At 38.2% G+C, this 27450-nt stretch overlaps 2 long non-coding RNA genes across 4 annotated transcripts; both read right to left on the bottom strand.

Annotated features, from left to right (window-relative positions):
* Window positions 1–4109: 4109 nt before the first annotated feature.
* LOC139430940 (uncharacterized) lies at window positions 4110–5238 on the bottom strand. 2 transcript variants are annotated; one of them, XR_011641302.1, is made up of 3 exons: window positions 4667–5238; window positions 4466–4588; window positions 4110–4412 (listed from the first exon to the last, which is right to left on the bottom strand). It is a non-coding gene; the product is annotated as an uncharacterized lncRNA (long non-coding RNA). The 2 variants fall into 2 exon arrangements; XR_011641301.1 differs by lacking the exon at window positions 4667–5238 and having other exon boundaries at window positions 4466–4658.
* A 6203-nt stretch (window positions 5239–11441) lies between these two features.
* On the bottom strand, window positions 11442–12301 carry LOC139431569 (uncharacterized). Of its 2 annotated transcripts, XR_011641670.1 has the most exons (3): window positions 11999–12301; window positions 11798–11920; window positions 11442–11744 (listed from the first exon to the last, which is right to left on the bottom strand). It is a non-coding gene; the product is annotated as an uncharacterized lncRNA (long non-coding RNA). The 2 variants fall into 2 exon arrangements; XR_011641658.1 differs by lacking the exon at window positions 11999–12301 and having other exon boundaries at window positions 11798–11990.
* Between the last annotated feature and the right edge of the window lie 15149 nt (window positions 12302–27450).

Genomic DNA, 27450 nt, shown 5'->3' with positions numbered 1-27450 from the left:
ATTTTGTTTTTTATCTCCAACATACTCCAAGATTTCATTTGACGCCTGAATATCATAAATATGGTCAACAGAATTATCGGAACCGAAAGTGATAGAAAGTTCAAACATGTCTCAGAACGACGTATAACGTCATAATATAAGGTTTGGGCACATTTTGTTTTTTATCTCCAACATCCTCCAAGATGACATTTGGCCCCTGAATATCACAAATATGGTCAACAGAATTATCGGAACCAAAAGTGATAGAAAGTTCAAACATGGCTCAGAACGGCGTATAACGTCATAATATCACGTTTTCGGCACATTCTGTTTTTTATCTCCAACATGTCATTTGGCGCCTGAATATCACAAATATGGTCAACAGAATTATCGGAACCAAAAGTGATAGAAAGTTCAAACATGGCTCAGAACGGCGTATAACGCCATAATATCTCGTTTTGGGCACATTTTATTCTTTATCTCCAACATGCTCCAACATGTCATTTGGCTCCTGAATATCACAAATATGGTCAAGAGAATTATCGGCACCAAAAGTGATAGAAAGTTCAAACATGGCTCAGAACGGCGTATAACGTCATAATATCACGTTTTAGGCACATTTTGTTTTTTATCTCCAACATGCTCCAAGATGACATTTGGGCCCTGAATATCACAAATATGGTAAACAGAATTACCGGCACCAAAAGTGATAGAAAGTTCAAACATGGCTCAGAACGGCGTCTACAGTCATAATATCTCGTTTTGGGCACATTTTATTTTTTATCTCCAACATGCTCCAACATGTCATTTGGCGCCTGAATATCACAAATATGGTCAACAGAATTATCGGAACCAAAAGTGATAGAAAGTTCAAACATGGCTCAGAACGGCGTATAACGCCATAATATCACGTTTTGGGCACATTTAGTTTTATCTCCAACATGCTCCAACATGTCATTTGGCGCCTGAATATCACAAATATGGTCAACAGAATTATCGGAACCAAAAGTGATAGAAAGTTCAAACATGGCCCAGAACGGCGTGTAACGTCATAATATCACGTTTTGGGCGCATTTTGTTTTTTATCTCCAACATGCTCCAACATGTCATTTGGCGTCTGAGTATCAGAAATATGGTCAACAGAATTATCGGAACCAAAAGTGATAGAAAGTTCAAACATGGCCCAGAACGGCGTGTAACGTCATAATATCACGTTTTGGGCACATTTTGTTTTTTATCTCCAACATGCTCCAAGATGACATTTGGCCCCTGAATATCACATATATGGTCACCAGAATTATCGGAACCAAAAGTGATAGAAAGTTCAAACATGGCTCAGAACGGCGTATAACGCCATAATATCACGTTTTGGGCACATTTTGTTTTTTATCTCCAACATGCTCCAAGATGTCATTTGGCGCCTGAATATCACAAATATGGTCAATAGAATTATCGGAACCGAAAGTGATAGAAAGTTCAAACATGGCTCAGAACGGCGTATAACGTCATAATATCACGTTTTGGGCACATTTTGTTTTTTATCTCCAACATGCTCCAATGTGACATTTGGCATCTGAATATCAAATATATGGTCGACAGAATTACGGGAACCAAAAGTGATAGAAAGTTCAAACATGTCTCAGAACGACGTATAACGTCATAATATCACGTTTTGGGCACATTTTGTTTCTTATCTCCAACATGCTCCAAGATGTCATTTGTGGCCTGAATATCACAAATATGGTCAACAGAATTATCGGAACCAAAATTGATAGAAAGTTCAACCATGGCTCAGAACGGCGTATAACGTCATAATATCACGTTTTGGGCACATTTTGTTTTTTATCTCCAACATGCTCCAACATGTCATTTGGCGCCTGAATATCACAAATATGGTCAAGAGAATTAACGGAACCAAAAGTGATAGAAAGTTCAAACATGGCTCAGAACGGCGTATAACGTCATAATATCACGTTTTGGGCACATTTTGTTTTTTATCTCCAACATGCTCCAACATGTCATTTGGCGCCTGAATATCACAAATATGGTCAACAGAATTATCGGAACCAAAATTGATAGAAAGTTCAAACATGGCTCAGAACGGCGTATAACGTCATAATATCACGTTTTGGGCACATTCTGTTTTTTATCTCTAACATGTCATTTGGCGCCTGAATATCACAAATATGGTCAAGAGAATTATCGGAACCAAAAGTGATAGAAAGTTCAAACATGGCTCAGAACGGCGTATAACGTCATAATATCACGTTTTGGGCACATTTTGTTCTTTATCTCCAACATGCTCCAACATGTCATTTGGGGCCAGAATATCACAAATATGGTCAACAGAATTATCGGAACCAAAAGTGATAGAAAGTTCAACCATGGCTCAGAACGGCGTATAACGTCATAATATCACGTTTTGGGCACATTTTGTTTTTTATCTCCAACATGCTCCAACATGTCATTTGGCGCCTGAATATCACAAATATGGTCAACAGAATTATCGGAACCAAAATTGATAGAAAGTTCAACCATGGCTCAGAACGGCGTATAACGTCATAATATCACGTTTTGGGCACATTTTGTTTTTTATCTCCAACATGCTCCAACATGTCATTTGGCGCCTGAATAAAACAAATATGGTCAAGAGAATTATCGGAACCAAAAGTGATAGAAAGTTCAAACATGGCTCAGAACGGCGTATAACGTCATAATATCACGTTTTGGGCACATTTTGTTTTTTATCTCCAACATGCTCCAACATGTCATTTGGCGCCTGAATATCACAAATATGGTCAACAGAATTATCGGAACCAAAATTGATAGAAAGTTCAAACATGGCTCAGAACGGCGTATAACGTCATAATATCACGTTTTGGGCACATTCTGTTTTTTATCTCTAACATGTCATTTGGCGCCTGAATATCACAAATATGGTCAAGAGAATTATCGGAACCAAAAGTGATAGAAAGTTCAAACATGGCTCAGAACGGCGTATAACGTCATAATATCACGTTTTGGGCACATTTTGTTCTTTATCTCCAACATGCTCCAACATGTCATTTGGGGCCAGAATATCACAAATATGGTCAACAGAATTATCGGAACCAAAAGTGATAGAAAGTTCAACCATGGCTCAGAACGGCGTATAACGTCATAATATCACGTTTTGGGCACATTTTGTTTTTTATCTCCAACATGCTCCAACATGTCATTTGGCGCCTGAATATCACAAATATGGTCAATAGAATTATCGGAACCAAAAGTGATAGAAAGTTCAAACATGGCTCTTAACGGCGTATAACGTCATAATATCACGTTTTGGGCACATTTTGTTTTTTATCTCCAACATGCTCCAACATGTCATTTGGCGCCTGAATATCACAAATATGGTCAAGAGAATTATCGGAACCAAAAGTGATAGAAAGTTCAAACATGGCTCAGAACGGCGTATAACGTCATAATATCACGTTTTGGGCACATTTTATTTTTTATCTCCAACATGCTCCAAGATGTCATTTGGCGCCTGAATATTGTAACGGTTCCGTTCGAGGTTATTGAATTTCCTTGTGATTTATCTGTAATTGTTAGAAGTCGGGGAATTATATACCATTTTGTTTATTTACCTTGTTATAATTTTTGTTTTTTTGTTACAGCAAGCCGAACTTGGAAACACTTGAAAATCCTTTCCTTTTCATCACTTTTCTTAAATCCTTTCCTTTCGCTCATTTTAAACGCCTTTTTTTCTTTTTCATTACCTTCATTACAATCCCACAATAAATCTTAACCTTAAAACTTTTCTTTTTCTCTTCATTACTATCATGAATTTTGTTTACATTTTTAAGTTCGGACTGTCAATAATAGAGGGAGGGAGTGATTTTGAATTCTTGGCATCGCGCGATTTTATAACGAGTTTTTTGGTTAAAATCTTGGGAAATGAATACCCGTGCGCGATTTTACTCTTCCTCTTTTGAAACCAGCCTTTGTAGTGTTTGGATGGTTAACAAGAATTTTAAGTCGACATTTTGGTATAATTCTGTGTAGAATTTTGGATCGATTTATATCCGTATTTTTCGGGATCTGAGTTAATTAATCCTTTAATTTTTCGTTTGGAAATTATTCAACGATTACGGTTTCACCGGATTTATTGCACATTTTTACAAAGATTATTCATTTTGCTGGTTAAAACCTCATACCACCTTGAGGTAGGTTTTTCTTTTTACATTTTCTTTAATTTTAGCTTAATACTAACTTAAACCTAAATTCATTTAAACTCCTTTCACACTACATAAAATCATCCATCCCTACATTCTTGCCTAATTATCTATTTACATTTTTCTTTCTTTTTTTACACGCTAGGTTTTTTTTCTTAGAGCCTTATTCCTTATATAAGTTCTTGGGAAATCTCCCATCCTGGAAACAAGTACTACCTGGAATAAAGAAGTAAATTAGAATCTACATAACCCAAGTTTCCTGTACTTACCATCGAACAAGTGTTTCCAAAGGAGGTTTGCTGGATTTTGTTGCTGTATCTACGTATAATTGTTGTCATCGTGAAGTCATCAACCTTCGTTCAAAAGAGTCTGGAATAAAGGTCAGAATTTTCCTTTTTATACAAAAAGAATATCAGTGTGGTTAGATACTTTTGTATTTTTTATAAAGTAAGATTTTCTTTTGTACTTACCATTTAATTTTTTTTGTTAACTTCACTGGTTCATTTTGTTCATTTCACTTTAAACCAGTTCTTTATTATTATTATCTCATTTTAATTGTCAATTAATTTTTCTTGTAAAGTTATCGGATTTATTAGGGGTGTTATTAATTTCGGTATTGATTTCGATTTTGTTTTCTTTTCCGTTCGCCTGATCGAGCGCTCGGGTCAATCGGGGACGTGTCGCGATAATTATTTAGATTTGTTTTAATTTTGTTTTATTCAGTTCATTATTATTTTCTTTCTCTTTTACCCCCCTAATTATTCGGGATTTTTTTTTGAACAATTTCCGTTATTTTATTTACTACTTATATACTTTATATTTTGTTTTACCATATTTTTTTTTTTTTCCTTAATAAATTTGTTTTTATATGGTATATGATTCCGCGATTTCTTTGTGTTTTGTTATATGTTGGTGTTGTCGAACCTTTTCCCTTCCAGCCCTCTTCGCAGTTAGAGCGATCTGTAACTGAAACTGCGTGGCGCCTTATAAATTCAAACCCACCCCATCTTCACTGGGAAGCCGAGGTGTTGCAGATCTGTATTTTTTTTTTAAAAGGGGTTCGATTGTGTTGTTGTCGTTTTGTTGAAAAGTCGCCACAAATTTTGGCGCCCAACGTGGGGCCCATTGTTTTGGAAGGCCATATTGTTTTGGAGGCCCGATATTGCTTTGGAGGCCATATTGTCTTGAAAGTCCCATATTGTTTTGGAGACCCATATCGTTTTGGGAGCCCTTGTTGTATTGTCTTGGAAGTTCTTAATTTTATCGGAACCCTTATTTGTATCGAAGACACAAAGTGACTTCGGTTTGTGTCTTAATTCCATTCCAATTATTTCGACTCTTCGGTTCCCTGTTTTCGATGTGACCAATCTCTTCTCGGGTTCAAGGAGAGATCAACCCTTTTAGGATGGCTCTTAAAGTCATGGTTAATTACCTTTCTAAGGAAGAATTGAGTTATGAATTTACTGTCCGAGGTTTGGATCCCTCTAGTGTCGATGAGATGCGTAGGTTGTTTGCTTCTTTACTACAGAAGGAGAAACTTAACCCTGATTTGGTCAACGATTACCCAGATAACCCTTACACAGAGGAGGAAGATTTGTTAGCGGTTGGGGACAAGCTGGCCGAAATTACCACATTGTTAGATGATTTTCGATCTAAGAATGCTAAGAAGGTTGAAACTAAGATTTGGCAGGTTTTGGGGCGAATAAGGCGTATGAGTGAATTATGTGAGGATCGTGCCGTTGTTCTCCGTGAGGCTTTGTCTTTGAAGGATAGGTTAACGAAGGCCATTGCTTCCGTTTCTAGGCCAATTGAGTTAGAAGCCCTTGAAAGATCCCTGAACGTATCTTTAGGCGGGGGCGCTGCTTCGTCTACCCCTGTAACAACTAGTCCTCCACCTTTGATGTCTTCTAAGGCTATTCCTGTACATAAATGGGGCCTTAAATTTTCCGGAAGGACGGGTATTTCGGTGGGAGCGTTTTTAGAGCGAGTACATGAATTGTCCGCAGCTCGAGGTGTTTCTCTTCGAGAAGTTTTTGTGTCGGCTCTTGATTTATTTGAGGGTCCCGCCCTACTTTGGTATCGTTCTGTCAGGGATGAAGTTAGCTCGTGGGGAGAATTAGAGGTGTTATTGAGGGGTGAATTTTTACCTTCCGACTACAACGAACAACTGTTGGATGAGATACGACACAGAACCCAGGGTGAGCGAGAGCCTATTGCAATCTACGTCGCCAATATGTTAGGTTTATTCGGTAGACTCACTTGTCCACTTTCCGAGGAGGCGAAGGTTAAACTTATCCGTAAGAACCTCTTACCTTATTTTCAAACCCAACTAGCTCTTCACACTATTGATACGGTTTCTGATTTGAAGGTCAAGTGTAAGCAGTTAGAGGAGTCCAGGCGCGCGGTAAAGGAATTTCAGCCCCCTAAAATTCGCAATAAGACTTTGGAACCCGAATTAGCTTACTTAGGTTGCTTGAGCTACCCCCAAACTTCAGATTTTTCTGCGGTTGAGTCAAGTTCTGTTAAGTGCTTCAATTGTGGAGTTTTGGGTCACATGGCTCGTGGTTGTCCTAGTCCCAAGAGACTGCATTGTTTTAAGTGTGGAAATGAGGGTTTTACTAAAAAAAATTGTCCTAAATGTTCCCATGGTAATAGGAAGTCTTCGGGAAATGCCAATCGTCGTCACTAGGTCGCCGGCTAATTGACATTGAAGACGAAAAACCGGCTGATAGGATTTCTTCTGTGTTGGAGTTCGTTTTGGATGGTTGTAAGAAGGATGAAAGGCCTTATCTGAAAATATCAATATTAGGTAGAGAGTTACTAGGTTTGTTAGACACTGGTGCCTCTAGAACTATATTAGGAGGTGTGGGATGGAAAGTCGTGTCCGATTTAGGATTTCATTGTCGTCGCGTTAGTTCTTCGGTCAGAATAGCTAATGGACAATTGGTTGAGAGTTTGGGTGTGGTTACGGTTCCGGTTACTTTGAAGGACAGAATTACCCTTATTGACATGTTGGTGATACCTACACTTCCCCAAACCCTTATTTTGGGTGTTGATTTTTTCGAGTCCGTTGGAGTAGTGCCTGACCTTAGAAATGACTCTTGGAATTTCGCGTACGAGACTGTTTTCGAGATAGATTCTCTTGATGATGATTTGTCCCCTTCTAATAAGCAACTTTTGGAAACCATGGTTAACTCTTTTAAAGCTAAAATGGGTGACGGTTTAGGGTGTACTCACTTGGTGAGTCACGTAATTAGAACTTCAGCTGATCCCATTAAACAACGCTATTACCCCGTTTCTCCGGTCATGCAGCAGCACATTAATAAAGAACTTGATATCATGTTAGAGCAGGGCGTTGTCGAACCCTCATCGAGTGCTTGGTCTTCCCCAATCCTGTTAGTGCGAAAGAAAGATAACACATATCGATTCTGTGTTGATTATCGTCGTCTGAATGCGGTGTCGGAACGTGATAGTTATCCGCTCCCGTATATTTCCGCAACTCTCGATAAACTCAGGAACGCAAAGTTTTTGTCTTCCCTGGACATTAAGTCCGCTTTTTGGCAAGTCCCCATGGAGAATGCTTCTAAGGCTTTTACTGCTTTTACGGTGCCCGGTAGAGGGCTATATCAATTTACACGTATGCCTTTTGGCTTGCACAATTCTCCTGCCACTTGGCAAAGGCTTGTTGATAGGGTCTTGGGTCCTGAGTTGGAACCTAATGTGTTCGTTTATTTGGACGATGTTGTCATTGTTACCGATACCTTTGAAAAACATCTTGAGGTTCTGTCGAGTGTATTTGAGAGGTTGCTCGCTGCTGGATTGAAGGTCAGCTGGGAGAAATGTAAGTTGTGCAGATCTGAATTGCTTTACCTTGGCTATGTCGTTGATAAATACGGACTTCATGTAGACCCTGAAAAGGTTAACGCCATGCTTAAGATTCCTGTTCCTAGGTGTCAGAAAGATGTTAGATGTATACTTGGTACCTTTTCATGGTATAGACGGTTTATTCCCGAATTCTCGACTTTGATTTCTCCGATTACGAACCTACTGAAAAAGAATAAGCCAGTTGAATGGCCGGATGAATGTGAAAGATCTTTTAGAATCATTAAGGAAAAGCTTGTATCTGCTCCAATCTTGCGATGTCCTGATTATTCGCTACCTTTTGAGTTGCACACGGATGCCTCTGGTGTTGGTTTGGGTGCCGTGTTGTTGCAACCTGCTGAGGATGGTGAACAAGTGGTGGTATACTTGAGTAGGTCATTAAGTCCGGCCGAACGTAACTACTCGGCCACAGAACGCGAGTGTTTGGCAGTGATTTGGGCTGCGGAAAAGCTGAAACCTTATCTTGAGGGAGTCCCGTTCACGGTGGTTACTGATCATTATTCTCTCCTTTGGCTTTTAAAGTTGAAAGTTCCTACTGGGCGTATCGCGAGATGGGCAATTAGATTGCAACAATTCGACTTTGTCGTTAAACATCGTAAAGGCTGTGAGAACGTTGTGCCTGACTTACTTTCGAGATCGTTCGAGGTCGTCGATTCGATCCAAGAGAGGACCGAATTGAAATTCTCTGATACTTCTGACGTGTGGTATAGAAGGCTGAAAGAAAGAGTTCTGAATTTTCCCGCTAAACACCCCTTATTTAGAGTAGAGAATGGCGAGGTTTATAAGTATGTAGTGTCATCTGTTCTGGGACGAAATTCCGAACCTTGGAAAAGGGTTGTCCCAAGAGATTTTCGTAAAGAGATTTTAGCTCTTTCTCATGACTCTCAAACCGCTGGTCATATGGGTGTTTTCAAGACTCTTGGTAGAATTTCTGAGCTCTATATATGGCCTAAAATGAAGGCAGACGTGGTAAGGTATATCTCTGGATGTGAGTTGTGCGCTTCTTATAGGATCCCGAATGTTAAACCAGCTGGTAAGTTCGTTCGTACCCCAGATAGTGATAGACCTTGGCAACTTATATCAATTGACCTTGTTGGCCCTCTTCCTCGTTCGAGAAAAGGTAATCAATTTATCTTCGTAATATCCGATTACTTCAGTAAATTTGTACTTGCTTATCCCATAAGGACTGCTACCGCGGATAAGATTTCGCAGATACTTGAGACGGAAGTCTTTCTTAAATTTGGAGTTCCTAAAACCCTTATTTGTGACAATGGTCCTCAATTTAGATCCCGGAAATTGAACTTACTAACTCAACAGTATGGTGTTTCTGTTAGGTTTAACGCCAATTATCACCCTCAGGCTAACCCTGTAGAGCGAGTGAATCGTACGCTTAAAAGAATTTTGTCCTTGTATTGCAAAGACGATCAACGTAAATGGGATGTGAGTGTTCCTAAAATAACTTGCGCGATTAATTCCGCTCGTCACGAGGTTACGAAATTAACACCTCATTTCGTATGTACGGGTCGAGAGTTGGTGTTGAATGGGAAACAGTATGATAAAGTCATGGGTGATGGTGAGTGGAGCTTAGATAACGAAGATCTGTCGAAGGTATTTGCTGATGTTAGGAAACGCATTGCACAGGCGTCTGGTGTGAATGGGAGGCGGTATAATTTGAGGAGGAGAAGCGATAAGTTTATGGTTGGCCAAAAGGTTTGGAAGAGAAACTTTGTATTGTCTAATGCATCTAAATATTTTTCGGCAAAGCTGGCTCCTAAATTTGTAGGTCCGTATTCTGTTTATAAAGTCTTGTCACCTTGGACGTACGAGTTGAAGGATGTTGAGGGTAATAATGTTGGAACTTGGCATGCTAAGGATTTGAGGCCTTACCTTGTTGACCCGGGTTAGTTCGTTCCTTGTTTGATTTGTTGGCTCACCTGGCAGGGGCCTTAGACTACTCCAGAAGACCGGCTGTCTCCGTTTCGTGTACATCTGTTTCTATTTTGGTTCTGTCCATCTTAGGAACTTACGGAGTGTGTTTTGTCCTAATTGGTTGTGATTGTTTGGTACAACTAGTTATTTCGTTTAGTGCTATTCCATAAATATGATGGATAGTGTCTACCTGACTGATTTCCCCTTTGGTGTGGTACATCCCTAGTTGTTTAATTTCATTGTCCTCCCCTATTTTTCAGAGCCAGTACCACAAAGTCCGTGGGCGTTTGGCCATTGACATTTTATTTTGTGACAGTTGTAAACTGTCACGTTTTCGCCGCAGGTAGCGATATACCGATCGTAGGTTTAGTGTATCTTAGGTTCTTGAAAAAGAGATTATCGGGGTGATTTTAGTTCAGTTTAGGGGTGGGTATGGACCAACAAACCCGTCTTAACTTTCTTTTCCTTTTTCCGCTTGTTATCCTTTAACTGTAGTAATAAACCTATTTTTGTTCTAGTCCCAGTAGAGTCGTTTTTCTTTTTTTGTTTTAGAGTGTCCTCGCTTCACGAATTCCTCTATGTTATTGATATTAGGTTGGAATGATCACTGTCTGACTTATTGTTGGTATTCATGAACTCCTATATCTCTGTATTTTCATTTATTATTTTATTATTTTCCCTTCCGACCGAATGTCGAAGACCTGAAGGCTATGGGCACGAGGTGGATCAGGTGGTTGGTTCCATAGTTGCATCTACTTATTTTTGGGTTGGATTTTGGTTGTTAGGGTTGCTTGTCTAAAGTTTAAAGTTTACGGGTAAACTTTCTTGTTGTAAGGGGGAAATGTAACGGTTCCGTTCGAGGTTATTGAATTTCCTTGTGATTTGTCTGTAATTGTTAGAAGTCGGGGAATTATATACCATTTTGTTTATTTACCTTGTTATAATTTTTGTTTTTTTGTTACAGCAAGCCGAACTTGGAAACACTTGAAAATCCTTTCCTTTTCATCACTTTTCTTAAATCCTTTCCTTTCGCTCATTTTAAACGCCTTTTTTCTTTTTCATTGCCTTCATTACAATCACACAATAAATCTTAACATTAAAACTTTTCTTTTTCTCTTCATTACTATCATGAATTTTGTTTACATTTTTAAGTTCGGACTGTCAATAATAGAGGGAGGGAGTGATTTTGAATTCTTGGCATCGCGCGATTTTATAACGAGTTTTTTGGTTAAAATCTTGGGAAATGAATACCCGTGCGCGATTTTACTCTTCCTCTTTTGAAACCAGCCTTTGTAGTGTTTGGATGGTTAACAAGAATTTTAAGTCGACATTTTGGTATAATTCTGTGTAGAATTTTGGATCGATTTATATCCGTATTTTTCGGGATCTGAGTTAATTAATCCTTTAATTTTTCGTTTGGAAATTATTCAACGATTACGGTTTCACCGGATTTATTGCACATTTTTACAAAGATTATTCATTTTGCTGGTTAAAACCTCATACCACCTTGAGGTAGGTTTTTCTTTTTACATTTTCTTTAATTTTAGCTTAATACTAACTTAAACCTAAATTCATTTAAACTCCTTTCACACTACATAAAATCATCCATCCCTACATTCTTGCCTAATTATCTATTTACATTTTTCTTTCTTTTTTTACACGCTAGGTTTTTTTTCTTAGAGCCTTATTCCTTATATAAGTTCTTGGGAAATCTCCCATCCTGGAAACAAGTACTACCTGGAATAAAGAAGTAAATTAGAATCTACATAACCCAAGTTTCCTGTACTTACCATCGAACAAGTGTTTCCAAAGGAGGTTTGCTGGATTTTGTTGCTGTATCTACGTATAATTGTTGTCATCGTGAAGTCATCAACCTTCGTTCAAAAGAGTCTGGAATAAAGGTCAGAATTTTCCTTTTTATACAAAAAGAATATCAGTGTGGTTAGATACTTTTGTATTTTTTATAAAGTAAGATTTTCTTTTGTACTTACCATTTAATTTTTTTTGTTAACTTCACTGGTTCATTTTGTTCATTTCACTTTAAACCAGTTCTTTATTATTATTATCTCATTTTAATTGTCAATTAATTTTTCTTGTAAAGTTATCGGATTTATTAGGGGTGTTATTAATTTCGGTATTGATTTCGATTTTGTTTTCTTTTCCGTTCGCCTGATCGAGCGCTCGGGTCAATCGGGGACGTGTCGCGATCATTATTTAGATTTGTTTTAATTTTGTTTTATTCAGTTCATTATTATTTTCTTTCTCTTTTACCCCCCTAATTATTCGGGATTTTTTTTTGAACAATTTCCATTATTTTATTTACTACTTATATACTTTATATTTTGTTTTACCATATTTTTTTTTTTTCCTTAATAAATTTGTTTTTATATGGTATATGATTCCGCGATTTCTTTGTGTTTTGTTATATGTTGGTGTTGTCGAACCTTTTCCCTTCCAGCCCTCTTCGCAGTTAGAGCGATCTGTAACTGAAACTGCGTGGCGCCTTATAAATTCAAACCCACCCCATCTTCACTGGGAAGCCGAGGTGTTGCAGATCTGTATTTTTTTTTTAAAAGGGGTTCGATTGTGTTGTCGTTTTGTTGAAAAGTCGCCACAATATCACAAATATTGTCAACAGAATTATCGGAACCAAAATTGATAGAAAGTTCAAACATGGCTCAGAACGGCGTATAACGTCATAATATCACGTTTTGGGCACATTTTATATTTTATCTCCAACATGCTCCAAGATGTCACTTAGCGCCTGAATATCACAAATATTGTCAACAGAATTATCGGAACCAAAAGTGATAGAAAGTTCAAACATGGCTCAGAACGGCGTATAACGTCATAATATCACGTTTTGGGCACATTCTGTTTTTTATCTCCAACATGTCATTTGGCGCCTGAATATCACAAATATGGTCAAGAGAATTATCGGAACCAAAAGTGATAGAAAGTTCAAACATGGCTCAGAACGGCGTATAACGCCATAATATCACGTTTTGGGCACATTTTGTTCTTTATCTCCAACATGCTCCAACATGTCATTTGAGGCCAGAATATCACAAATATGGTCAACAGAATTATCGGAACCAAAAGTGACAGAAAGCTCAACCATGGCTCAGAACGGCGTATAACGTCATAATATCACGTTTTGGGCACATTTTGTTTTTTATCTCCAACATGCTCCAACATGTCATTTGGCGCCTGAATATCACAAATATGGTCAAGAGAATTATCGGAACCAGAAGTGATAGAAAGTTCAAACATGGCTCAGAACGGCGTATAACGTCATAATATCACGTTTTGGGCACATTTTGTTCTTTATCTCCAACATGCTCCAACATGTCATTTGGGGCCAGAATATCACAAATATGGTCAACAGAATTATCGGAACCAAAAGTGATAGAAAGTTCAAACATGGCTCAGAACGGCGTATAACGTCATAATATCACGTTTTGGGCACATTCTGTTTTTTATCTCCAACATGTCATTTGGCGCCTGAATATCACAAATATGCTCAAGAGAATTATCGGAACCAAAAGTGATAGAAAGTTCAAACATGGCTCAGAACGGCGTATAACGTCATAATATCACGTTTTGGGCACATTTTGTTTTTTATCTCCAACATGCTCCAACATGTCATTTGGCGCCTGAATATCACAAATATGGTCAACAGAATTATCGGAACCAAAATTGATAGAAACTTCAAACATGGCTCAGAACGGCGTATAACGTCATAATATCACGTTTTGGGCACATTTTATTTTTTATCTCCAACATGCTCCAAGATGTCATTTGGCGCCTGAATATCACAAATATTGTCAACAGAATTATCGGAACCAAAAGTGATAGAAAGTTCAAACATGGCTCAGAACGGCGTATAACGTCATAATATCACGTTTTGGGCACATTCTGTTTTTTATCTCCAACATGTCATTTGGCGCCTGAATATCACAAATATGGTCAAGAGAATTATCGGAACCAAAAGTGATAGAAAGTTCAAACATGGCTCAGAACGGAGTATAACGCCATAATATCACGTTTAGGGCACATTTTGTTCTTTATCTCCAACATGCTCCAACATGTCATTTGGGGCCAGAATATCACAAATATGGTCAACAGAATTATCGGAACCAAAAGTGATAGAAAGTTCAACCATGGCTCAGAACGGCGTATAACGTCATAATATCACGTTTTGGGCACATTTTGTTTTTTATCTCCAACATGCTCCAACATGTCATTTGGCGCCTGAATATCACAAATATGGTCAAGAGAATTATCGGAACCAAAAGTGATAGAAAGTTCAAACATGGCTCAGAACGGCGTATAACGCCATAATATCACGTTTTGGGCACATTTTGTTCTTTATCTCCAACATGCTCCAACATGTCATTTGGGGCCAGAATATCACAAATATGGTCAACAGAATTATCGGAACCAAAAGTGATAGAAAGTTCAACCATGGCTCAGAACGGCGTATAACGTCATAATATCACGTTTTGGGCACATTTTGTTTTTTATCTCCAACATGCTCCAACATGTCATTTGGCGCCTGAATATCACAAATATGGTCAAGAGAATTATCGGAACCAAAAGTGATAGAAAGTTCAAACATGGCTCAGAACGGCGTATAACGTCATAATATCACGTTTTGGGCACATTTTGTTTTTTATCTCCAACATGCTCCAACATGTCATTTGGCGCCTGAATATCACAAATATGGTCAACAGAATTATCGGAACCAAAATTGATAGAAAGTTCAAACATGGCTCAGAACGGCGTATAACGTCATAATATCACGTTTTGGGCACATTTTGTTCTTTATCTCCAACATGCTCCAACATGTCATTTGGGGCCAGAATATCACAAATATGGTCAACAGAATTATCGGAACCAAAAGTGATAGAAAGTTCAACCATGGCTCAGAACGGCGTATAACGTCATAATATCACGTTTTGGGCACATTTTGTTTTTTATCTCCAACATGCTCCAACATGTCATTTGGCGCCTGAATATCACAAATATGGTCAAGAGAATTATCGGAACCAAAAGTGATAGAAAGTTCAAACATGGCTCAGAACGGCGTATAACGCCATAATATCACGTTTTGGGCACATTTTGTTCTTTATCTCCAACATGCTCCAACATGTCATTTGGGGCCAGAATATCACAAATATGGTCAACAGAATTATCGGAACCAAAAGTGATAGAAAGTTCAACCATGGCTCAGAACGGCGTATAACGTCATAATATCACGTTTTGGGCACATTTTGTTTTTTATCTCCAACATGCTCCAACATGTCATTTGGCGCCTGAATATCACAAATATGGTCAACAGAATTATCGGAACCGAAAGTGATAGAAAGTTCAAACATGGCTCAGAACGGCGTATAACGCCATAATATCACGTTTTGGGCACATTTTGTTCTTTATCTCCAACATGCTCCAACATGTCATTTGGGGCCAGAATATCACAAATATGGTCAACAGAATTATCGGAACCAAAAGTGATAGAAAGTTCAACCATGGCTCAGAACGGCGTATAACGTCATAATATCACGTTTTGGGCACATTTTGTTTTTTATCTCCAACATGCTCCAACATGTCATTTGGCGCCTGAATATCACAAATATGGTCAAGAGAATTATCGGAACCAAAAGTGATAGAAAGTTCAAACATGGCTCAGAACGGCGTATAACGTCATAATATCACGTTTTGGGCACATTTTGTTTTTTATCTCCAACATGCTCCAACATGTCATTTGGCGCCTGAATATCACAAATATGGTCAACAGAATTATCGGAACCAAAATTGATAGAAAGTTCAAACATGGCTCAGAACGGCGTATAACGTCATAATATCACGTTTTGGGCACATTCTGTTTTTTATCGCTAACATGTCATTTGGCGCCTGAATATCACAAATATGGTCAAGAGAATTATCGGAACCAAAAGTGATAGAAAGTTCAAACATGGCTCAGAACGGCGTATAACGTCATAATATCACGTTTTGGGCACATTTTGTTCTTTATCTCCAACATGCTCCAACATGTCATTTGGGGCCAGAATATCACAAATATGGTCAACAGAATTATCGGAACCAAAAGTGATAGAAAGTTCAAACATGGCTCAGAACGGCGTATAACGTCATAATATCACGTTTCGGGCACATTCTGTTTTTTATCTCCAACATGTCATTTGGCGCCTGAATATCACAAATATGGTCAAGAGAATTATCGGAACCAAAAGTGATAGAAAGTTCAAACATGGCTCAGAACGGCGTATAACGTCATAATATCACGTTTTGGGCACATTTTGTTCTTTATCTCCAACATGCTCCAACATGTCATTTGGGGCCAGAATATCACAAATATGGTCAACAGAATTATCGGAACCAAAAGTGATAGAAAGTTCAAACATGGCTCAGAACGGCGTATAACGTCATAATATCACGTTTTGGGCACATTCTGTTTTTTATCTCCAACATGTCATTTGGCGCCTGAATATCACAAATATGGTCAAGAGAATTATCGGAACCAAAAGTGATAGAAAGTTCAAACATGGCTCAGAACGGCTTATAACGTCATAATATCACGTTTTGGGCACATTTTGTTTTTTATCTCCAACATGCTCCAACATGTCATTTGGCGCCTGAATATCACAAATATGGTCAAGAGAATTATCGGAACCAAAAGTGATAGAAAGTTCAAACATGGCTCAGAACGGCGTATAACGTCATAATATCACGTTTTGGGCACATTTTGTTTTTTATCTCCAACATGCTCCAACATGTCATTTGGCGCCTGAATATCACAAATATGGTCAACAGAATTATCGGAACCAAAATTGATAGAAAGTTCAAACATGGCTCAGAACGGCGTATAACGTCATAATATCACGTTTTGGGCACATTCTGTTTTTTATCGCTAACATGTCATTTGGCGCCTGAATATCACAAATATGGTCAAGAGAATTATCGGAACCAAAAGTGATAGAAAGTTCAAACATGGCTCAGAACGGCGTATAACGTCATAATATCACGTTTTGGGCACATTTTGTTCTTTATCTCCAACATGCTCCAACATGTCATTTGGCGCCTGAATATCACAAATATTGTCAACAGAATTATCGGAACCAAAAGTGATAGAAAGTTCAAACATGGCTCAGAACGGCGTATAACTTCATAATATCACGTTTCAGGCACATTTTGTTTTTTATCTCCAACATGCTCCAAGATGACATTTGGGCCCCGAATATCACAAATATGGTAAACAGAATTATCGGCACCAAAAGTGATAGAAAGTTCAAACATGGCTCAGAACGGCGTATAACGTCATAATATCACGTTTTGGGCACATTTTGTTTTTTATCTCCAACATGCTCCAACATGTCATTTGGCGCCTGAATATCACAAATATGGTCAAGAGAATTATCGGAACCAAAAGTGATAGAAAGTTCAAACATGGCTCAGAACGGCGTATAACGTCATAATATCACGTTTTGGGCACATTTTGTTTTTTATCTCCAACATGCTCCAACATGTCATTTGGCGCCTGAATATCACAAATATGGTCAAGAGAATTATCGGAACCAAAAGTGATAGAAAGTTCAAACATGGCTCAGAACGGCGTATAACGTCATAATATCACGTTTTGGGCACATTTTGTTTTTTATCTCCAACATGCTCCAACATGTCATTTGGCGCCTGAATATCACAAATATGGTCAACAGAATTATCGGAACCAAAATTGATAGAAAGTTCAAACATGGCTCAGAACGGCGTATAACGTCATAATATCACGTTTTGGGCACATTTTATTTTTTATCTCCAACATGCTCCAAGATGTCATTTGGCGCCTGAATATCACAAATATTGTCAACAGAATTATCGGAACCAAAAGTGATAGAAAGTTCAAACATGGCTCAGAACGGCGTATAACGTCATAATATCACGTTTTGGGCACATTCTGTTTTTTATCTCCAACATGTCATTTGGCGCCTGAATATCATAAATATGGTCAACAGAATTATCGTAACCAAAAGTGATAGAAAGTTCAAACATGGCTCAGAACGGCGTATAACGTCATAATATCACGTTTTAGGCACATTTTGTTTTTTATCTCCAACATGCTCCAAGATGACATTTGGGCCCTGAATATCACAAATATGGTAAACAGAATTATCGGAACCAAAAGTGATAGAAAGTTCAAACATGGCTCAGAACGGCGTATAACGTCATAATATCACGTTTTGGGCACATTCTGTTTTTTATCTCCAACATGTCATTTGGCGCCTGAATATCACAAATATGGTCAAGAGAATTATCGGAACCAAAAGTGATAGAAAGTTCAAACATGGCTCAGAACGGCTTATAACGTCATAATATCACGTTTTGGGCACATTTTGTTTTTTATCTCCAACATGCTCCAACATGTCATTTGGCGCCTGAATATCACAAATATGGTCAAGAGAATTATCGGAACCAAAAGTGATAGAAAGTTCAAACATGGCTCAGAACGGCGTATAACGTCATAATATCACGTTTTGGGCACATTTTGTTTTTTATCTCCAACATGCTCCAACATGTCATTTGGCGCCTGAATATCACAAATATGGTCAACAGAATTATCGGAACCAAAATTGATAGAAAGTTCAAACATGGCTCAGAACGGCGTATAACGTCATAATATCACGTTTTGGGCACATTCTGTTTTTTATCGCTAACATGTCATTTGGCGCCTGAATATCACAAATATGGTCAAGAGAATTATCGGAACCAAAAGTGATAGAAAGTTCAAACATGGCTCAGAACGGCGTATAACGTCATAATATCACGTTTTGGGCACATTTTGTTCTTTATCTCCAACATGCTCCAACATGTCATTTGGCGCCTGAATATCACAAATATTGTCAACAGAATTATCGGAACCAAAAGTGATAGAAAGTTCAAACATGGCTCAGAACGGCGTATAACTTCATAATATCACGTTTCAGGCACATTTTGTTTTTTATCTCCAACATGCTCCAAGATGACATTTGGGCCCCGAATATCACAAATATGGTAAACAGAATTATCGGCACCAAAAGTGATAGAAAGTTCAAACATGGCTCAGAACGGCGTATAACGTCATAATATCACGTTTTGGGCACATTTTGTTTTTTATCTCCAACATGCTCCAACATGTCATTTGGCGCCTGAATATCACAAATATGGTCAAGAGAATTATCGGAACCAAAAGTGATAGAAAGTTCAAACATGGCTCAGAACGGCGTATAACGTCATAATATCACGTTTTGGGCACATTTTGTTTTTTATCTCCAACATGCTCCAACATGTCATTTGGCGCCTGAATATCACAAATATGGTCAACAGAATTATCGGAACCAAAATTGATAGAAAGTTCAAACATGGCTCAGAACGGCGTATAACGTCATAATATCACGTTTTGGGCACATTTTATTTTTTATCTCCAACATGCTCCAAGATGTCATTTGGCGCCTGAATATCACAAATATTGTCAACAGAATTATCGGAACCAAAAGTGATAGAAAGTTCAAACATGGCTCAGAACGGCGTATAACGTCATAATATCACGTTTTGGGCACATTCTGTTTTTTATCTCCAACATGTCATTTGGCGCCTGAATATCATAAATATGGTCAACAGAATTATCGTAACCAAAAGTGATAGAAAGTTCAAACATGGCTCAGAACGGCGTATAACGTCATAATATCACGTTTTAGGCACATTTTGTTTTTTATCTCCAACATGCTCCAAGATGACATTTGGGCCCTGAATATCACAAATATGGTAAACAGAATTATCGGCACCAAAAGTGATAGAAAGTTCAAACATGGCTCAGAACGGCGTATAACGTCATAATATCTCGTTTTGGGCACATTTTATTTTTTATCTCCAACATGCTCCAACATGTCATTTGGGGCCTGAATATCACAAATATGGTCAACAGAATTATCGGAACCAAAAGTGATAGAAAGTTCAAACATGGCTCAGAACGGCGTATAACGTCATAATATCACGTTTCAGGCACATTTTGTTTTTTATCTCCAACATGCTCCAAGATGACATTTGGGCCCCGAATATCACAAATATGGTAAACAGAATTATCGGCACCAAAAGTGATAGAAAGTTCAAACATGGCTCAGAACGGCGTATAACGTCATAATATCACGTTTTGGGCACATTTTATTTTTTATCTCCAACATGCTCCAAGATGTCATTTGGCGCCTGAATATCACAAATATTGTCAACAGAATTATCGGAACCAAAAGTGATAGAAAGTTCAAACATGGCTCAGAACGGCGTATAACGTCATAATATCACGTTTTGGACACATTCTGTTTTTTATCTCCAACATGTCATTTGGCGCCTGAATATCACAAATATGGTCAACAGAATTATCGTAACCAAACGTGATAGAAAGTTCAAACATGGCTCAGAACGGCGTATAACGTCATAATATCACGTTTTAGGCACATTTTGTTTTTTATCTCCAACATGCTCCAAGATGACATTTGGGCCCTGAATATCACAAATATGGTAAACAGAATTATCGGCACCAAAAGTGATAGAAAGTTCAAACATGGCTCAGAACGGCGTATAACGTCATAATATCTCGTTTTGGGCACATTTTATTTTTTATCTCCAACATGCTCCAACATGTCATTTGGCGCCTGAATATCACAAATATGGTCAACAGAATTATCGGAACCAAAAGTGATAGAAAGTTCAAACATGGCTCAGAACGGCGTATAACGTCATAATATCACGTTTCAGGCACATTTTGTTTTTTATCTCCAACATGCTCCAAGATGACATTTGGGCCCCGAATATCACAAATATGGTAAACAGAATTATCGGCACCAAAAGTGATAGAAAGTTCAAACATGGCTCAGAACGGCGTATAACGTCATAATATCACGTTTTGGGGACATTCTGTTTTTTATCTGCAACATGTCATTTGGCGCCTGAATATCACAAATATGGTCAAGAGAATTATCGGAACCAAAAGTGATAGAAAGTTCAAACATGGCTCAGAACGGCGTATAACGTCATAATATCACGTTTTGGGCACATTTTGTTTTTTATCTCCAACATGCTCCAACATGTCATTTGGCGCCTGAATATCACAAATATGGTCAACAGAATTATCGGAACCAAAATTGATAGAAAGTTCAAACATGGCTCAGAACGGCGTATAACGTCATAATATCACGTTTCAGGCACATTTTGTTTTTTATCTCCAACATGCTCCAAGATGACATTTGGGCCCCGAATATCACAAATATGGTAAACAGAATTATCGGCACCAAAAGTGATAGAAAGTTCAAACATGGCTCAGAACGGCGTATAACGTCATAATATCACGTTTTGGGCACATTTTGTTTTTTATCTCCAACATGCTCCAACATGTCATTTGGCGCCTGAATATCACAAATATGGTCAAGAGAATTATCGGAACCAAAAGTGATAGAAAGTTCAAACATGGCTCAGAACCGCGTATAACGTCATAATATCACGTTTTGGGCACATTTTGTTTTATATCTCCAACATGCTCCAACATGTCATTTGGCGCCTGAATATCACAAATATGGTCAACAGAATTATCGGAACCAAAAGTGATAGAAAGTTCAAACATGGCTCATAACGGCGTATAACGTCATAATATCACGTTTTGGGCACATTTTGGTTTTTATCTCCAACATGCTCCAAGATGACATTTGGCCCCTGAATATCACAAATATGGTCAACAGAATTATCGAAACCAAAAGTGATAGAAAGTTCAAACATGGCTCAGAACGGCGTATAACGTCATAATATCACGTTTTGGGCACATTTTGTTTTATCTCCAACATGTCATTTGGCGCCTGAATATCACAAATATGGTCAACAGAATTATCGGAACCAAAAGTGATAGAAAGTTCAAACATGGCCCAGAACGGCGTGTAACGTCATAATATCACGTTTTAGGCACATTCTGTTTTTTATCTCCAACATGTCATTTGGCCCCTGAATATCACAAATATGGTCAACAGAATTAGCGGAACCAAAATTGATAGAAAGTTCAAACATGGCTCAGAACGGCGTATAACGCCATAATATCTCGTTTTGGGCACATTTTGTTTTTTATCTCCAACATGTTCCAAGATAACATTTGGCCCCTGAATATCACAAATATGGACAACAGAATTATCGGAACCAAAATTGATAGAAAGTTCAAACATGGCTCAGAACGGCGTATAACGCCATAATATCTCGTTTTGGGCACATTTTGTTTTTTATCTCCAACATGCTCCAACATGTCATTTGGCGAATGAATATCACAAATATGGTCAACAGAATTATCGGAACCAAAAGTGATAGAAAGTTCAAACATGGCCCAGAACGGCGTGTAACGTCATAACATCACGTTTTGGGCACATTTTGTTTTCTATCTCCAACATGCTCCAACATGTCATTTGGCGCCTGAATATCACAAATATGGTCAACAGAATTATCGGAACCAAAAGTGATATAAAGTTCAAACATGGCTCATAACGGCGTATAACGCCATAATATCACGTTTTGGGCACATTTTGTTTTTCATCTCCAACATGCTCCAACATGTCATTTGGGGCCTGAATATCACAAATATGGTCAACAGAATTATCGAAACCAAAAGTGATAGAAAGTTCAAACATGGCTCAGAACGGCGTATAACGTCATAATATCACGTTTTGGGCACATTTTGTTTTATCTCCGACATGTCATTTGGCGCCTGAATATCACAAATATGGTCAACAGAATTATCGGAACCAAAAGTGATAGAAAGTTCAAACATGGCCCAGAACGGCGTGTAACGTCATAATATCACGTTTTAGGCACATTCTGTTTTTTATCTCCAACATGTCATTTGGCCCCTGAATATCACAAATATGGTCAACAGAATTAGCGGAACCAAAATTGATAGAAAGTTCAAACATGGCTCAGAACGGCGTATAACGCCATAATATCTCGTTTTGGGCACATTTTGTTTTTTATCTCCAACATGCTCCAAGATAACATTTGGCCCCTGAATATCACAAATATGGTCAACAGAATTATCGGAACCAAAATTGATAGAAAGTTCAAACATGGCTCAGAACGGCGTATAACGCCATAATATCTCGTTTTGGGCACATTTTGTTTTTTATCTCCAACATGCTCCAACATGTCATTTGGCGAATGAATATCACAAATATGGTCAACAGAATTATCGGAACCAAAAGTGATAGAAAGTTCAAACATGGCCCAGAACGGCGTGTAACGTCATAACATCACGTTTTGGGCACATTTTGTTTTCTATCTCCAACATGCTCCAACATGTCATTTGGCGCCTGAATATCACAAATATGGTCAACAGAATTATCGGAACCAAAAGTGATATAAAGTTCAAACATGGCTCATAACGGCGTATAACGCCATAATATCACGTTTTGGGCACATTTTGTTTTTCATCTCCAACATGCTCCAACATGTCATTTGGGGCCTGAATATCACAAATATGGTCAACAGAATTATCGAAACCAAAAGTGATAGAAAGTTCAAACATGGCTCAGAACGGCGTATAACGTCATAATATCACGTTTTGGGCACATTTTGTTTTATCTCCAACATGTCATTTGGCGCCTGAATATCACAAATATGGTCAACAGAATTATCGGAACCAAAAGTGATAGAAAGTTCAAACATGGCCCAGAACGGCGTGTAACGTCATAATATCACGTTTTAGGCACATTCTGTTTTTTATCTCCAACATGTCATTTGGCCCCTGAATATCACAAATATGGTCAACAGAATTAGCGGAACCAAAATTGATAGAAAGTTCAAACATGGCTCAGAACGGCGTATAACGCCATAATATCTCGTTTTGGGCACATTTTGTTTTTTATCTCCAACATGCTCCAAGATAACATTTGGCCCCTGAATATCACAAATATGGTCAACAGAATTATCGGAACCAAAATTGATAGAAAGTTCAAACATGGCTCAGAACGGCGTATAACGCCATAATATCTCGTTTTGGGCACATTTTGTTTTTTATCTCCAACATGCTCCAACATGTCATTTGGCGAATGAATATCACAAATATGGTCAACAGAATTATCGGAACCAAAAGTGATAGAAAGTTCAAACATGGCCCAGAACGGCGTGTAACGTCATAACATCACGTTTTGGGCACATTTTGTTTTCTATCTCCAACATGCTCCAACATGTCATTTGGCGCCTGAATATCACAAATATGGTCAACAGAATTATCGGAACCAAAAGTGATATAAAGTTCAAACATGGCTCATAACGGCGTATAACGCCATAATATCACGTTTTGGGCACATTTTGTTTTTCATCTCCAACATGCTCCAACATGTCATTTGGGGCCTGAATATCACAAATATGGTCAACAGAATTATCGGAACCAAAAGTGATAGAAAGTTCAAACATGGCTCAGAACGGCGTATAACGTCATAATATCTCGTTTTGGGCACATTTTATTTTTTATCTCCAACATGCTCCAAGATGTCATTTGGCGCCTGAATATCACAAATATGGTCAACAGAATTATCGGAACCAAAAGTGATAGAAAGTTCAAACATGGCTCAGAACGGCGTATAACGTCATAATATCACGTTTTAGGCACATTTTGTTTTTTATCTCCAACATGCTCCAACATGTCATTTGGCGCCTGAATATCACAAATATGGTCAACAGAATTATCGGAACCAAAAGTGATAGAAAGTTCAAACATGGCTCAGAACGGCGTATAACGCCATAATATCACGTTTTGGGCACATTTTGTTTTTTATCTCCAACATGCTCCAACATGTCATTTGGCGCCTGAATATCACAAATATGGTCAACAGAATTATCGGAACCAAAAGTGATAGAAAGTTCAAACATGGCTCAGAACGGCGTATAACGTCATAATATCACGTTTAGGCACATTTTGTTTTTTATCTCCAACATGCTCCAACATGTCATTTGGCGCCTGAATATCACAAATATGGTCAACAGAATTATCGGAATCAAAAGTGATAGAAAGTTCAAACATGGCTCAGAACGGCGTATAACGCCATAATATCACGTTTTGGGCACATTTTGTTTTATCTCCAACATGCTCCAACATGTCATTTGGCCCCTGAATATCACAAATATGGTCAACAGAATTATCGGAACCAAAATGATGGAAAGTTCAAACATGGCTCAGAACGGCATATAACGCCATAATATCACGTTTTGGGCTCATTTTGTTTTTTATCTCCATCATGCTCCAACATGTCATTTGGCGCCTGAATATCACAAATATGGTCAACAGAATTATCGGAACCAAAAGTGATAGAAAGTTCATACATGGCTCAGAACGGCGTATAACGTCATAATATCACGTTTTGGGCACATTTTGTTTTATCTCCAACATGCTCCAACATGTCATTTGGCGCCTGAATATCACAAATATGGTCAACAGAATTATCGGAACCAAAAGTGATAGAAAGTTCAAACATGGCCCAGAACGGCGTGTAACGTCATAATATCACGTTTTGGGCACATTTTGTTTTTTATCTCCAACATGCTCCAAGATGACATTTGGCCCTGGAATATCACAAATATGGTCAACAGAATTATCGGAACCAAAAGTGATAGAAAGTTCAAACATGGCTCAGAACGGCGTATAACGTCATAATAGCACGTTTTGGGCACATTTTGTTTTATCTCCAACATGCTCCAACATGTCATTTGGCGCCTGAATATCACAAATATGGTCAACAGAATTAGCGGAACCAAAAGTGATAGAAAGTTCAAACATGGCCCAAAACGGCGTGTAACGTCATAATATCACGTTTTGGGCACATTTTGTTTTTTATCTCCAACATGCTCCAAGATGACATTTGACCCCTGAATATCACATATATGGTCAACAGAATTATCGGAACCAAAAGTGATAGAAAGTTCAAACATGGCTCAGAACGGCGTATAACGTCATAATATCACGTTTTAGGCACATTTTGTTTTTTATCTACAACATGCTCCAACATGTCATTTGGCGCCTGAATATCACAAATATGGTCAACAGAATTATCGGAACCAAAAGTGATAGAAAGTTCAAATATGGCTCAGAACGGCGTATAACGTCATAATATCACGTTTTAGGCACATTTTGTTTTTTATCTCCAACATGCTCCAAGATGACTTTTGGGCCCTGAATATCACAAATATGGTCAACAGAATTATGGGGAAAAAAAATGGTAAAAAGTTCAAACATGGCTCAGAACGGCGTATAACGCCATAATATCTCGTTTTGGGCACATTTTATTTTTTATCTCCAACATGCTCCAAGATGTCATTTGGCGCCTGAATATCACAAATATGGTCAACAGAATTATCGGAACCAAAAGTGATAGAAAGTTCAAACATGGCTCATAACGGCGTATAACGTCATAATATCACGTTTTGGGCACATTTTGTTTTTTATCTCCAACATGCTCCACGATGACATTTGGCCCCTGAATATCACAAATATGGTCAAGAGAATTATCGGAACCAAAAGTGATAGAAAGTTCAAACATGGCTCAGAACGGCGTATAACGTCATAATATCACGTTTTGGGCACATTTTGTTTTATCTCCAACATGCTCCAACATGTCATTTGGCGCCTGAATATCACAAATATGGTCAACAGAAATATCGGAACCAAAAGTGATAGAAAGTTCAAACATGGCTCAGAACGGCGTATAACGCCATAATATCACGTTTTGGGCACATTTTGTTTTTTATCTCCAACATGCTCCAAGATGTCATTTGGCGCCTGAATATCACAAATATGGTCAACAGAATTATCGGAACCAAAATTGATAGAAAGTTCAAACATGGCTCAGAACGGCGTATAACGACATAATATCTCGTTTTGGGCACATTTTATTCTTTATCTCCAACATGCTCCAACATGTCATTTGGCTCCTGAATATCACAAATATGGTCAAGAGAATTATCGGAACCAAAAGTGATAGAAAGTTCAAACATGGCTCAGAACGGCGTATAACGCCATAATATCACGTTTTGGCCACATTTTGTTTTTTATCTCCAACATGCTCCAACATGTCATTTGGGGCCTGAATATCACAAATATGGTCAACAGAATTATCGGAACCAAAAGTGATAGAAAGTTCAAACTTGGCTCAGAACGGCGTATAACGTCATAATATCACGTTTTGGGCACATTTTATTTTTTATCTCCAACATGCTCCAACATGTCATTTGGGGCCTGAATATCACAAATATGGTCAACAGAATTATCGGAACCAAAAGTGATAGAAAGTTCAAACTTGGCTCAGAACGGCGTATAACGTCATAATATCACGTTTTGGCCACATTTTGTTTTTTATATCCAACATGCTCCAAGAAG

This window comes from Onthophagus taurus, chromosome 1 (assembly GCF_036711975.1).
Source record: "Onthophagus taurus isolate NC chromosome 1, IU_Otau_3.0, whole genome shotgun sequence".
NCBI classification, from domain to species: domain Eukaryota; kingdom Metazoa; phylum Arthropoda; class Insecta; order Coleoptera; family Scarabaeidae; genus Onthophagus; species Onthophagus taurus.
This window is presented reverse-complemented; position numbering and strand designations above follow the sequence as displayed.